The sequence below is a fragment of the Anomaloglossus baeobatrachus genome, unplaced genomic scaffold (assembly GCF_048569485.1).
Source record: "Anomaloglossus baeobatrachus isolate aAnoBae1 unplaced genomic scaffold, aAnoBae1.hap1 Scaffold_756, whole genome shotgun sequence".
Taxonomy (NCBI): Eukaryota; Metazoa; Chordata; class Amphibia; order Anura; family Aromobatidae; genus Anomaloglossus; species Anomaloglossus baeobatrachus.
The window spans coordinates 56444-69984 of NW_027445136.1; the positions used below are offsets into that span (position 1 = coordinate 56444).

The 13541-nt window shown below is 47.6% G+C and overlaps 8 non-coding genes and 2 pseudogenes across 8 annotated transcripts; all 10 read right to left on the reverse strand.

The window, feature by feature from the left end:
* Nucleotides 1-1111: 1111 nt before the first annotated feature.
* Nucleotides 1112-1302, reverse strand: LOC142287736 (U2 spliceosomal RNA). The gene has a single exon (XR_012748647.1). It is a non-coding gene; the product is annotated as a U2 spliceosomal RNA (small nuclear RNA).
* Nucleotides 1303-2419: 1117 nt separating this feature from the next.
* On the reverse strand, nucleotides 2420-2610 carry LOC142287738 (U2 spliceosomal RNA). Its single transcript, XR_012748648.1, has one exon. It is a non-coding gene; the product is annotated as a U2 spliceosomal RNA (small nuclear RNA).
* Nucleotides 2611-3727: 1117 nt separating this feature from the next.
* Nucleotides 3728-3932, reverse strand: LOC142287705 (U2 spliceosomal RNA; annotated as a pseudogene).
* Nucleotides 3933-5847: 1915 nt separating this feature from the next.
* Nucleotides 5848-6038, reverse strand: LOC142287739 (U2 spliceosomal RNA). The gene has a single exon (XR_012748649.1). It is a non-coding gene; the product is annotated as a U2 spliceosomal RNA (small nuclear RNA).
* Nucleotides 6039-7155: 1117 nt separating this feature from the next.
* LOC142287688 (U2 spliceosomal RNA) lies at nucleotides 7156-7346 on the reverse strand. The gene has a single exon (XR_012748604.1). It is a non-coding gene; the product is annotated as a U2 spliceosomal RNA (small nuclear RNA).
* Nucleotides 7347-8463: 1117 nt separating this feature from the next.
* On the reverse strand, nucleotides 8464-8654 carry LOC142287740 (U2 spliceosomal RNA). Its single transcript, XR_012748650.1, has one exon. It is a non-coding gene; the product is annotated as a U2 spliceosomal RNA (small nuclear RNA).
* Nucleotides 8655-9771: 1117 nt separating this feature from the next.
* LOC142287741 (U2 spliceosomal RNA) lies at nucleotides 9772-9962 on the reverse strand. Its single transcript, XR_012748651.1, has one exon. It is a non-coding gene; the product is annotated as a U2 spliceosomal RNA (small nuclear RNA).
* Nucleotides 9963-11079: 1117 nt separating this feature from the next.
* Nucleotides 11080-11270, reverse strand: LOC142287743 (U2 spliceosomal RNA). The gene has a single exon (XR_012748653.1). It is a non-coding gene; the product is annotated as a U2 spliceosomal RNA (small nuclear RNA).
* Nucleotides 11271-12387: 1117 nt separating this feature from the next.
* On the reverse strand, nucleotides 12388-12582 carry LOC142287702 (U2 spliceosomal RNA). Its single transcript, XR_012748617.1, has one exon. It is a non-coding gene; the product is annotated as a U2 spliceosomal RNA (small nuclear RNA).
* Nucleotides 12583-13279: 697 nt separating this feature from the next.
* On the reverse strand, nucleotides 13280-13421 carry LOC142287710 (U2 spliceosomal RNA; annotated as a pseudogene).
* Nucleotides 13422-13541: the final 120 nt, after the last annotated feature.

Genomic DNA, 13541 nt, shown 5'->3' on the forward strand with positions numbered 1-13541 from the left:
AATTGGTTTGGGCCTCGAGTGGCACCCTGGCCTATGCCGGACACATCTTAGGGAGAGAGAGCGAGAGGGAGACAAACCCACGCCTACACAAGACATTTTGTCACCCAAGCCAACCCTTGAAAAGGCTGCTTTGCAGAGCAAAAACAAGAAGAATGGTGCGTTTTGCAGCCGCCGCCCACTGCAATGAATCTGAATAACTCCTCCTTTAGGGCGCAAGCAACTCCCCTCCCCCTTGCAGTCTTTCCAATTCACGATACAAAAAGACGGACAGGACAGGTTGCCTGACTTTCCGTCACTGCCACCCTTTGCCATCCTTACCCGTAGAAAGCCCTTTCATCATCCCCAAACCCTAATCTTTTCCCTTTCCTTCCCAGCCCCCAAACCCTGCCCTCTGTACCTTTCTCACCACCCGCTTCCCTTCTCCTGTCATCCCCCTACCACCCGGGAAAAAAAGAGATTGCCCCCTCCTTCCACTAGCCCACCCTCCCACCCAAAGAACAACTTCTTCTGCGCAGCTTGTTTTCTAGGCAGCAGCGCTATTGTGATGTCATCGGGGGGCATTGTGACAAGCCGCCAGTGTTCCGTCTCTTCATGTTGTGCACTGTTCAAACCGAAAATACATCAACAGGCAGGCTACAGAAAAGCTTACTAACAAAGGTTAGAGAGGGGCTTTCTCAGAGGGCTTTTTACAGTTTGTCTATTCCCAATTAGCCGGTTTAGTATACTTAATGAAAGTACTAATTCTTTCATAGGCCGCCCATTCTTAGTATTTGACGTTCAGGTAACAACAGGTAACTTTATTTGGAGTGGAAGCAGAGAGATAACACCAGATGCCAATTGTAGATCCTCTCACACCTGTGGTCACTGCAGCATCTGACTCCACTTTGTCCAAAAGGGATCTATTCCATTCAATTACACATGATCTAGATTAGACTGACAACAAGATACTGCACGGGACATAGCAGAGTTGGTGAAGTTGAGTGGTGATGAGTTTGCTATTTGGATGAATAAAGCAAGTAAAAAGTGTGTTAGATAAAAATTCATTTCAATTCGCTAATCGGGCTAATATGAATCAGGTGAATCGAGTTCTGCTTTTGGAAACTGGGTTAAGAAGGGGTGCACCGTTCCTGGAGGTACTGCAATACCAGGTCAATGCGTGGAGTGGACAGAGCAAGCTCTTTTTCCATCTCCCTGTTCTAAAAATCCATTTAATATATGGTCCCCAGATAGGGGACGTATCAGATATTAAACTGATAAGAACAGATACTACACTTGATCTTAGCCAAAAGGCCGAGAAGCGATAACCAGAATTGGTTTGGTCCTCGAGTGGCACCCTGGCCTATGCCGGACACATCTTAGGGAGAGAGAGCGAGAGGGAGACAAACCCACGCCTACACAAGACATTTTGTCACCCAAGCCAACCCTTGAAAAGGCTGCTTTGCAGAGCAAAAACAAGAAGAATGGTGCGTTTTGCAGCCGCCGCCCACTGCAATGAATCTGAATAACTCCTCCTTTAGGGCGCAAGCAACTCCCCTCCCCCTTGCAGTCTTTCCAATTCACGATACAAAAAGACGGACAGGACAGGTTGCCTGACTTTCCGTCACTGCCACCCTTTGCCATCCTTACCCGTAGAAAGCCCTTTCATCATCCCCAAACCCTAATCTTTTCCCTTTCCTTCCCAGCCCCCAAACCCTGCCCTCTGTACCTTTCTCACCACCCGCTTCCCTTCTCCTGTCATCCCCCTACCACCCGGGAAAAAAAGAGATTGCCCCCTCCTTCCACTAGCCCACCCTCCCACCCAAAGAACAACTTCTTCTGCGCAGCTTGTTTTCTAGGCAGCAGCGCTATTGTGATGTCATCGGGGGGCATTGTGACAAGCCGCCAGTGTTCCGTCTCTTCATGTTGTGCACTGTTCAAACCGAAAATACATCAACAGGCAGGCTACAGAAAAGCTTACTAACAAAGGTTAGAGAGGGGCTTTCTCAGAGGGCTTTTTACAGTTTGTCTATTCCCAATTAGCCGGTTTAGTATACTTAATGAAAGTACTAATTCTTTCATAGGCCGCCCATTCTTAGTATTTGACGTTCAGGTAACAACAGGTAACTTTATTTGGAGTGGAAGCAGAGAGATAACACCAGATGCCAATTGTAGATCCTCTCACACCTGTGGTCACTGCAGCATCTGACTCCACTTTGTCCAAAAGGGATCTATTCCATTCAATTACACATGATCTAGATTAGACTGACAACAAGATACTGCACGGGACATAGCATAGTTGGTGAAGTTGAGTGGTGATGAGTTTGCTATTTGGATGAATAAAGCAAGTAAAAAGTGTGTTAGATAAAAATTCATTTCAATTCGCTAATCGGGCTAATATGAATCAGGTGAATCGAGTTCTGCTTTTGGAAACTGGGTTAAGAAGGGGTGCACCGTTCCTGGAGGTACTGCAATACCAGGTCAATGCGTGGAGTGGACAGAGCAAGCTCTTTTTCCATCTCCCTGTTCTAAAAATCCATTTAATATATGGTCCCCAGATAGGGGACGTATCAGATATTAAACTGATAAGAACAGATACTACACTTGATCTTAGCCAAAAGGCCGAGAAGCGATAACCAGAATTGGTTTGGGCCTCGAGTGGCACCCTGGCCTATGCCGGACACATCTTAGGGAGAGAGAGCGAGAGGGAGACAAACCCACGCCTACACAAGACATTTTGTCACCCAAGCCAACCCTTGAAAAGGCTGCTTTGCAGAGCAAAAACAAGAAGAATGGTGCGTTTTGCAGCCGCCGCCCACTGCAATGAATCTGAATAACTCCTCCTTTAGGGCGCAAGCAACTCCCCTCCCCCTTGCAGTCTTTCCAATTCACGATACAAAAAGACGGACAGGACAGGTTGCCTGACTTTCCGTCACTGCCACCCTTTGCCATCCTTACCCGTAGAAAGCCCTTTCATCATCCCCAAACCCTAATCTTTTCCCTTTCCTTCCCAGCCCCCAAACCCTGCCCTCTGTACCTTTCTCACCACCCGCTTCCCTTCTCCTGTCATCCCCCTACCACCCGGGAAAAAAAGAGATTGCCCCCTCCTTCCACTAGCCCACCCTCCCACCCAAAGAACAACTTCTTCTGCGCAGCTTGTTTTCTAGGCAGCAGCGCTATTGTGATGTCATCGGGGGGCATTGTGACAAGCCGCCAGTGTTCCGTCTCTTCATGTTGTGCACTGTTCAAACCGAAAATACATCAACAGGCAGGCTACAGAAAAGCTTACTAACAAAGGTTAGAGAGGGGCTTTCTCAGAGGGCTTTTTACAGTTTGTCTATTCCCAATTAGCCGGTTTAGTATACTTAATGAAAGTACTAATTCTTTCATAGGCCGCCCATTCTTAGTATTTGACGTTCAGGTAACAACAGGTAACTTTATTTGGAGTGGAAGCAGAGAGATAACACCAGATGCCAATTGTAGATCCTCTCACACCTGTGGTCACTGCAGCATCTGACTCCACTTTGTCCAAAAGGGATCTATTCCATTCAATTACACATGATCTAGATTAGACTGACAACAAGATACTGCACGGGACATAGCAGAGTTGGTGAAGTTGAGTGGTGATGAGTTTGCTATTTGGATGAATAAAGCAAGTAAAAAGTGTGTTAGATAAAAATTCATTTCAATTCGCTAATCGGGCTAATATGAATCAGGTGAATCGAGTTCTGCTTTTGGAAACTGGGTTAAGAAGGGGTGCACCGTTCCTGGAGGTACTGCAATACCAGGTCAATGCGTGGAGTGGACAGAGCAAGCTCTTTTTCCATCTCCCTGTTCTAAAAATCCATTTAATATATGGTCCCCAGATAGGGGACGTATCAGATATTAAACTGATAAGAACAGATTTTTTTTTTTTTTATTTAATGAAGCTTTCCAAAGCACCACAAAAAATGCATGACCGAAGTCACACCAAAAACAGTGCAAAGGCTAGGATTCGTGTGGACCCCACCGTGAGGAGAGGGTCCCCAAAAATCAACCCCGTCCCTCCGAGCCAGAAGGCCACAGCAAGGGTCAGGGATCTTCGGTGCTCCCCCAAGCCGAAGCCTGGTTGAGCCTTGTCGTTGCTCCCAGCGTCCACCCAGGCATCTTACCCAAGTGGAGTAGAGAGCTACTAGTTGTTGGTTTCGCAGCCGAAACTGCCCGGACCGTCAACCGGTGTTGGTTTCTCAGCCCAAGGCTAACCAGACCTCCAACCGGGTGTTGGTTTCTCAGCCGAAGCTGACCCAGACCTCCAACCGGGTGTTGGTTTCTCAGCCGAAGCTGACCCAGACCTCCAACCGGGTGTTAGTTTCTCAGCCCAAAGCTGACCAGACCTCCGACCGGGATTGTAAAAATTTCCCTTCCTAGCCAGAAGGCCGGGATAGGGTAATATGCTCAAAAAGTATGAAAAGGCAAGGTACGGTGTGCTACAGAGCCCAAGGCTTGCCGGGGTCCCAAGCCAGCAAGCTCAGACTCACTCCAGGGTCGTCAGTCCTGGGGCACGTTGTACCATAGCCCCCCACCCTTACTCAGTCTAATAGCCTCGATCCTGGTAGGGCCATGTTTTCCTCTAGATGAATATACTATCCACCCAGAGTACTAGCAAGCGCAACCTTCCAGTGTGCATTGTATCATTGTACTAAGGTGGCCTGGAGCTTAAACCACCTCTTCGAACAACACTACACTTGATCTTAGCCAAAAGGCCGAGAAGCGATAACCAGAATTGGTTTGGGCCTCGAGTGGCACCCTGGCCTATGCCGGACACATCTTAGGGAGAGAGAGCGAGAGGGAGACAAACCCACGCCTACACAAGACATTTTGTCACCCAAGCCAACCCTTGAAAAGGCTGCTTTGCAGAGCAAAAACAAGAAGAATGGTGCGTTTTGCAGCCGCCGCCCACTGCAATGAATCTGAATAACTCCTCCTTTAGGGCGCAAGCAACTCCCCTCCCCCTTGCAGTCTTTCCAATTCACGATACAAAAAGACGGACAGGACAGGTTGCCTGACTTTCCGTCACTGCCACCCTTTGCCATCCTTACCCGTAGAAAGCCCTTTCATCATCCCCAAACCCTAATCTTTTCCCTTTCCTTCCCAGCCCCCAAACCCTGCCCTCTGTACCTTTCTCACCACCCGCTTCCCTTCTCCTGTCATCCCCCTACCACCCGGGAAAAAAAGAGATTGCCCCCTCCTTCCACTAGCCCACCCTCCCACCCAAAGAACAACTTCTTCTGCGCAGCTTGTTTTCTAGGCAGCAGCGCTATTGTGATGTCATCGGGGGGCATTGTGACAAGCCGCCAGTGTTCCGTCTCTTCATGTTGTGCACTGTTCAAACCGAAAATACATCAACAGGCAGGCTACAGAAAAGCTTACTAACAAAGGTTAGAGAGGGGCTTTCTCAGAGGGCTTTTTACAGTTTGTCTATTCCCAATTAGCCGGTTTAGTATACTTAATGAAAGTACTAATTCTTTCATAGGCCGCCCATTCTTAGTATTTGACGTTCAGGTAACAACAGGTAACTTTATTTGGAGTGGAAGCAGAGAGATAACACCAGATGCCAATTGTAGATCCTCTCACACCTGTGGTCACTGCAGCATCTGACTCCACTTTGTCCAAAAGGGATCTATTCCATTCAATTACACATGATCTAGATTAGACTGACAACAAGATACTGCACGGGACATAGCAGAGTTGGTGAAGTTGAGTGGTGATGAGTTTGCTATTTGGATGAATAAAGCAAGTAAAAAGTGTGTTAGATAAAAATTCATTTCAATTCGCTAATCGGGCTAATATGAATCAGGTGAATCGAGTTCTGCTTTTGGAAACTGGGTTAAGAAGGGGTGCACCGTTCCTGGAGGTACTGCAATACCAGGTCAATGCGTGGAGTGGACAGAGCAAGCTCTTTTTCCATCTCCCTGTTCTAAAAATCCATTTAATATATGGTCCCCAGATAGGGGACGTATCAGATATTAAACTGATAAGAACAGATACTACACTTGATCTTAGCCAAAAGGCCGAGAAGCGATAACCAGAATTGGTTTGGGCCTCGAGTGGCACCCTGGCCTATGCCGGACACATCTTAGGGAGAGAGAGCGAGAGGGAGACAAACCCACGCCTACACAAGACATTTTGTCACCCAAGCCAACCCTTGAAAAGGCTGCTTTGCAGAGCAAAAACAAGAAGAATGGTGCGTTTTGCAGCCGCCGCCCACTGCAATGAATCTGAATAACTCCTCCTTTAGGGCGCAAGCAACTCCCCTCCCCCTTGCAGTCTTTCCAATTCACGATACAAAAAGACGGACAGGACAGGTTGCCTGACTTTCCGTCACTGCCACCCTTTGCCATCCTTACCCGTAGAAAGCCCTTTCATCATCCCCAAACCCTAATCTTTTCCCTTTCCTTCCCAGCCCCCAAACCCTGCCCTCTGTACCTTTCTCACCACCCGCTTCCCTTCTCCTGTCATCCCCCTACCACCCGGGAAAAAAAGAGATTGCCCCCTCCTTCCACTAGCCCACCCTCCCACCCAAAGAACAACTTCTTCTGCGCAGCTTGTTTTCTAGGCAGCAGCGCTATTGTGATGTCATCGGGGGGCATTGTGACAAGCCGCCAGTGTTCCGTCTCTTCATGTTGTGCACTGTTCAAACCGAAAATACATCAACAGGCAGGCTACAGAAAAGCTTACTAACAAAGGTTAGAGAGGGGCTTTCTCAGAGGGCTTTTTACAGTTTGTCTATTCCCAATTAGCCGGTTTAGTATACTTAATGAAAGTACTAATTCTTTCATAGGCCGCCCATTCTTAGTATTTGACGTTCAGGTAACAACAGGTAACTTTATTTGGAGTGGAAGCAGAGAGATAACACCAGATGCCAATTGTAGATCCTCTCACACCTGTGGTCACTGCAGCATCTGACTCCACTTTGTCCAAAAGGGATCTATTCCATTCAATTACACATGATCTAGATTAGACTGACAACAAGATACTGCACGGGACATAGCAGAGTTGGTGAAGTTGAGTGGTGATGAGTTTGCTATTTGGATGAATAAAGCAAGTAAAAAGTGTGTTAGATAAAAATTCATTTCAATTCGCTAATCGGGCTAATATGAATCAGGTGAATCGAGTTCTGCTTTTGGAAACTGGGTTAAGAAGGGGTGCACCGTTCCTGGAGGTACTGCAATACCAGGTCAATGCGTGGAGTGGACAGAGCAAGCTCTTTTTCCATCTCCCTGTTCTAAAAATCCATTTAATATATGGTCCCCAAATAGGGGACGTATCAGATATTAAACTGATAAGAACAGATACTACACTTGATCTTAGCCAAAAGGCCGAGAAGCGATAACCAGAATTGGTTTGGGCCTCGAGTGGCACCCTGGCCTATGCCGGACACATCTTAGGGAGAGAGAGCGAGAGGGAGACAAACCCACGCCTACACAAGACATTTTGTCACCCAAGCCAACCCTTGAAAAGGCTGCTTTGCAGAGCAAAAACAAGAAGAATGGTGCGTTTTGCAGCCGCCGCCCACTGCAATGAATCTGAATAACTCCTCCTTTAGGGCGCAAGCAACTCCCCTCCCCCTTGCAGTCTTTCCAATTCACGATACAAAAAGACGGACAGGACAGGTTGCCTGACTTTCCGTCACTGCCACCCTTTGCCATCCTTACCCGTAGAAAGCCCTTTCATCATCCCCAAACCCTAATCTTTTCCCTTTCCTTCCCAGCCCCCAAACCCTGCCCTCTGTACCTTTCTCACCACCCGCTTCCCTTCTCCTGTCATCCCCCTACCACCCGGGAAAAAAAGAGATTGCCCCCTCCTTCCACTAGCCCACCCTCCCACCCAAAGAACAACTTCTTCTGCGCAGCTTGTTTTCTAGGCAGCAGCGCTATTGTGATGTCATCGGGGGGCATTGTGACAAGCCGCCAGTGTTCCGTCTCTTCATGTTGTGCACTGTTCAAACCGAAAATACATCAACAGGCAGGCTACAGAAAAGCTTACTAACAAAGGTTAGAGAGGGGCTTTCTCAGAGGGCTTTTTACAGTTTGTCTATTCCCAATTAGCCGGTTTAGTATACTTAATGAAAGTACTAATTCTTTCATAGGCCGCCCATTCTTAGTATTTGACGTTCAGGTAACAACAGGTAACTTTATTTGGAGTGGAAGCAGAGAGATAACACCAGATGCCAATTGTAGATCCTCTCACACCTGTGGTCACTGCAGCATCTGACTCCACTTTGTCCAAAAGGGATCTATTCCATTCAATTACACATGATCTAGATTAGACTGACAACAAGATACTGCACGGGACATAGCAGAGTTGGTGAAGTTGAGTGGTGATGAGTTTGCTATTTGGATGAATAAAGCAAGTAAAAAGTGTGTTAGATAAAAATTCATTTCAATTCGCTAATCGGGCTAATATGAATCAGGTGAATCGAGTTCTGCTTTTGGAAACTGGGTTAAGAAGGGGTGCACCGTTCCTGGAGGTACTGCAATACCAGGTCAATGCGTGGAGTGGACAGAGCAAGCTCTTTTTCCATCTCCCTGTTCTAAAAATCCATTTAATATATGGTCCCCAGATAGGGGACGTATCAGATATTAAACTGATAAGAACAGATACTACACTTGATCTTAGCCAAAAGGCCGAGAAGCGATAACCAGAATTGGTTTGGGCCTCGAGTGGCACCCTGGCCTATGCCGGACACATCTTAGGGAGAGAGAGCGAGAGGGAGACAAACCCACGCCTACACAAGACATTTTGTCACCCAAGCCAACCCTTGAAAAGGCTGCTTTGCAGAGCAAAAACAAGAAGAATGGTGCGTTTTGCAGCCGCCGCCCACTGCAATGAATCTGAATAACTCCTCCTTTAGGGCGCAAGCAACTCCCCTCCCCCTTGCAGTCTTTCCAATTCACGATACAAAAAGACGGACAGGACAGGTTGCCTGACTTTCCGTCACTGCCACCCTTTGCCATCCTTACCCGTAGAAAGCCCTTTCATCATCCCCAAACCCTAATCTTTTCCCTTTCCTTCCCAGCCCCCAAACCCTGCCCTCTGTACCTTTCTCACCACCCGCTTCCCTTCTCCTGTCATCCCCCTACCACCCGGGAAAAAAAGAGATTGCCCCCTCCTTCCACTAGCCCACCCTCCCACCCAAAGAACAACTTCTTCTGCGCAGCTTGTTTTCTAGGCAGCAGCGCTATTGTGATGTCATCGGGGGGCATTGTGACAAGCCGCCAGTGTTCCGTCTCTTCATGTTGTGCACTGTTCAAACCGAAAATACATCAACAGGCAGGCTACAGAAAAGCTTACTAACAAAGGTTAGAGAGGGGCTTTCTCAGAGGGCTTTTTACAGTTTGTCTATTCCCAATTAGCCGGTTTAGTATACTTAATGAAAGTACTAATTCTTTCATAGGCCGCCCATTCTTAGTATTTGACGTTCAGGTAACAACAGGTAACTTTATTTGGAGTGGAAGCAGAGAGATAACACCAGATGCCAATTGTAGATCCTCTCACACCTGTGGTCACTGCAGCATCTGACTCCACTTTGTCCAAAAGGGATCTATTCCATTCAATTACACATGATCTAGATTAGACTGACAACAAGATACTGCACGGGACATAGCAGAGTTGGTGAAGTTGAGTGGTGATGAGTTTGCTATTTGGATGAATAAAGCAAGTAAAAAGTGTGTTAGATAAAAATTCATTTCAATTCGCTAATCGGGCTAATATGAATCAGGTGAATCGAGTTCTGCTTTTGGAAACTGGGTTAAGAAGGGGTGCACCGTTCCTGGAGGTACTGCAATACCAGGTCAATGCGTGGAGTGGACAGAGCAAGCTCTTTTTCCATCTCCCTGTTCTAAAAATCCATTTAATATATGGTCCCCAGATAGGGGACGTATCAGATATTAAACTGATAAGAACAGATACTACACTTGATCTTAGCCAAAAGGCCGAGAAGCGATAACCAGAATTGGTTTGGGCCTCGAGTGGCACCCTGGCCTATGCCGGACACATCTTAGGGAGAGAGAGCGAGAGGGAGACAAACCCACGCCTACACAAGACATTTTGTCACCCAAGCCAACCCTTGAAAAGGCTGCTTTGCAGAGCAAAAACAAGAAGAATGGTGCGTTTTGCAGCCGCCGCCCACTGCAATGAATCTGAATAACTCCTCCTTTAGGGCGCAAGCAACTCCCCTCCCCCTTGCAGTCTTTCCAATTCACGATACAAAAAGACGGACAGGACAGGTTGCCTGACTTTCCGTCACTGCCACCCTTTGCCATCCTTACCCGTAGAAAGCCCTTTCCTCATCCCCAAACCCTAATCTTTTCCCTTTCCTTCCCAGCCCCCAAACCCTGCCCTCTGTACCTTTCTCACCACCCGCTTCCCTTCTCCTGTCATCCCCCTACCACCCGGGAAAAAAAGAGATTGCCCCCTCCTTCCACTAGCCCACCCTCCCACCCAAAGAACAACTTCTTCTGCGCAGCTTGTTTTCTAGGCAGCAGCGCTATTGTGATGTCATCGGGGGGCATTGTGACAAGCCGCCAGTGTTCCGTCTCTTCATGTTGTGCACTGTTCAAACCGAAAATACATCAACAGGCAGGCTACAGAAAAGCTTACTAACAAAGGTTAGAGAGGGGCTTTCTCAGAGGGCTTTTTACAGTTTGTCTATTCCCAATTAGCCGGTTTAGTATACTTAATGAAAGTACTAATTCTTTCATAGGCCGCCCATTCTTAGTATTTGACGTTCAGGTAACAACAGGTAACTTTATTTGGAGTGGAAGCAGAGAGATAACACCAGATGCCAATTGTAGATCCTCTCACACCTGTGGTCACTGCAGCATCTGACTCCACTTTGTCCAAAAGGGATCTATTCCATTCAATTACACATGATCTAGATTAGACTGACAACAAGATACTGCACGGGACATAGCAGAGTTGGTGAAGTTGAGTGGTGATGAGTTTGCTATTTGGATGAATAAAGCAAGTAAAAAGTGTGTTAGATAAAAATTCATTTCAATTCGCTAATCGGGCTAATATGAATCAGGTGAATCGAGTTCTGCTTTTGGAAACTGGGTTAAGAAGGGGTGCACCGTTCCTGGAGGTACTGCAATACCAGGTCAATGCGTGGAGTGGACAGAGCAAGCTCTTTTTCCATCTCCCTGTTCTAAAAATCCATTTAATATATGGTCCCCAGATAGGGGACGTATCAGATATTAAACTGATAAGAACAGATACTACACTTGATCTTAGCCAAAAGGCCGAGAAGCGATAACCAGAATTGGTTTGGGCCTCGAGTGGCACCCTGGCCTATGCCGGACACATCTTAGGGAGAGAGAGCGAGAGGGAGACAAACCCACGCCTACACAAGACATTTTGTCACCCAAGCCAACCCTTGAAAAGGCTGCTTTGCAGAGCAAAAACAAGAAGAATGGTGCGTTTTGCAGCCGCCGCCCACTGCAATGAATCTGAATAACTCCTCCTTTAGGGCGCAAGCAACTCCCCTCCCCCTTGCAGTCTTTCCAATTCACGATACAAAAAGACGGACAGGACAGGTTGCCTGACTTTCCGTCACTGCCACCCTTTGCCATCCTTACCCGTAGAAAGCCCTTTCATCATCCCCAAACCCTAATCTTTTCCCTTTCCTTCCCAGCCCCCAAACCCTGCCCTCTGTACCTTTCTCACCACCCGCTTCCCTTCTCCTGTCATCCCCCTACCACCCGGGAAAAAAAGAGATTGCCCCCTCCTTCCACTAGCCCACCCTCCCACCCAAAGAACAACTTCTTCTGCGCAGCTTGTTTTCTAGGCAGCAGCGCTATTGTGATGTCATCGGGGGGCATTGTGACAAGCCGCCAGTGTTCCGTCTCTTCATGTTGTGCACTGTTCAAACCGAAAATACATCAACAGGCAGGCTACAGAAAAGCTTACTAACAAAGGTTAGAGAGGGGCTTTCTCAGAGGGCTTTTTACAGTTTGTCTATTCCCAATTAGCCGGTTTAGTATACTTAATGAAAGTACTAATTCTTTCATAGGCCGCCCATTCTTAGTATTTGACGTTCAGGTAACAACAGGTAACTTTATTTGGAGTGGAAGCAGAGAGATAACACCAGATGCCAATTGTAGATCCTCTCACACCTGTGGTCACTGCAGCATCTGACTCCACTTTGTCCAAAAGGGATCTATTCCATTCAATTACACATGATCTAGATTAGACTGACAACAAGATACTGCACGGGACATAGCAGAGTTGGTGAAGTTGAGTGGTGATGAGTTTGCTATTTGGATGAATAAAGCAAGTAAAAAGTGTGTTAGATAAAAATTCATTTCAATTCGCTAATCGGGCTAATATGAATCAGGTGAATCGAGTTCTGCTTTTGGAAACTGGGTTAAGAAGGGGTGCACCGTTCCTGGAGGTACTGCAATACCAGGTCAATGCGTGGAGTGGACAGAGCAAGCTCTTTTTCCATCTCCCTGTTCTAAAAATCCATTTAATATATGGTCCCCAGATAGGGGACGTATCAGATATTAAACTGATAAGAACAGATTTTGATTTAATGAAGCTTTCCAAAGCACCGCAAAAATGCATGACCGAAGTCACACCAAAAACAGTGCAAAGGCTAGGATTCGTGTGGAACCCTCCGTGAGAAGAGGATCCCCAAAAACCAACCCCGTCCCTCCGAGCCAGAAGGCCACAGCGAGGGTCAGGGATCTTCGGTGCTCCCCCAAGCCGAAGCCTGGTTGAGCCTTGTTGTTGCTCCCAGCGTCCACCGAGGCATCTTACCCAAGTGGAGTAGGGAGCTACTAGTCGTTGGTTTCGCAGCCGAGACTGCCCGGACCGTCAACCGGTGTTGGTTTCTCAGCCCAAGGCTGACCGGACCTCCAACCGGGTGTTGGTTTCTCAGCCCAAGGCTGACCGGACCTCCAACCGGGTGTTGGTTTCTCAGCCCAAGGCTAACCGGACCTCCAACCGGGTGTTGGTTTCTCAGCCAAAGCTGACCCGGACCTCCAACCGGGTGTTGGTTTCTCAGCCCAAAGCTGACCGGACCTCCGACCGGGATTATAAAAATTTCCCTTCTTAGCCAGAAGGCCGGGATAGGGCAATATGCTTGGAAAGTATGAATAGGCAAGGCGCGGCGTGCGACAGAGTCTGAGGCTTACTAGGGTCCCAACCTAGCAAGTTCAGACTCCCTCCAGGGTGTCCATTCCTGGGGCACATTGCACCATAACCCCCACACTTACTCAGTCTAATAGCCTCGATCCTGGTAGGGCCATGGTTTCCTCTAGATGGATATACTATCCTCCCAAAGTACTAACAAGCGCAACCTTCCAGTGTGCATTGCATCATTGTACTAAGGTGGCCGGAGCCTTAAACCACCTTTTCGAACGATACTACACTTGATCTTAGCCAAAAGGCCGAGAAGCGATAACCAGAATTGGTTTGGGCCTCGAGTGGCACCCTGGCCTATGCCGGACACATCTTAGGGAGAGAGAGCGAGAGGGAGACAAACCCACGCCTACACAAGACATTTTGTCACCCAAGCCAAC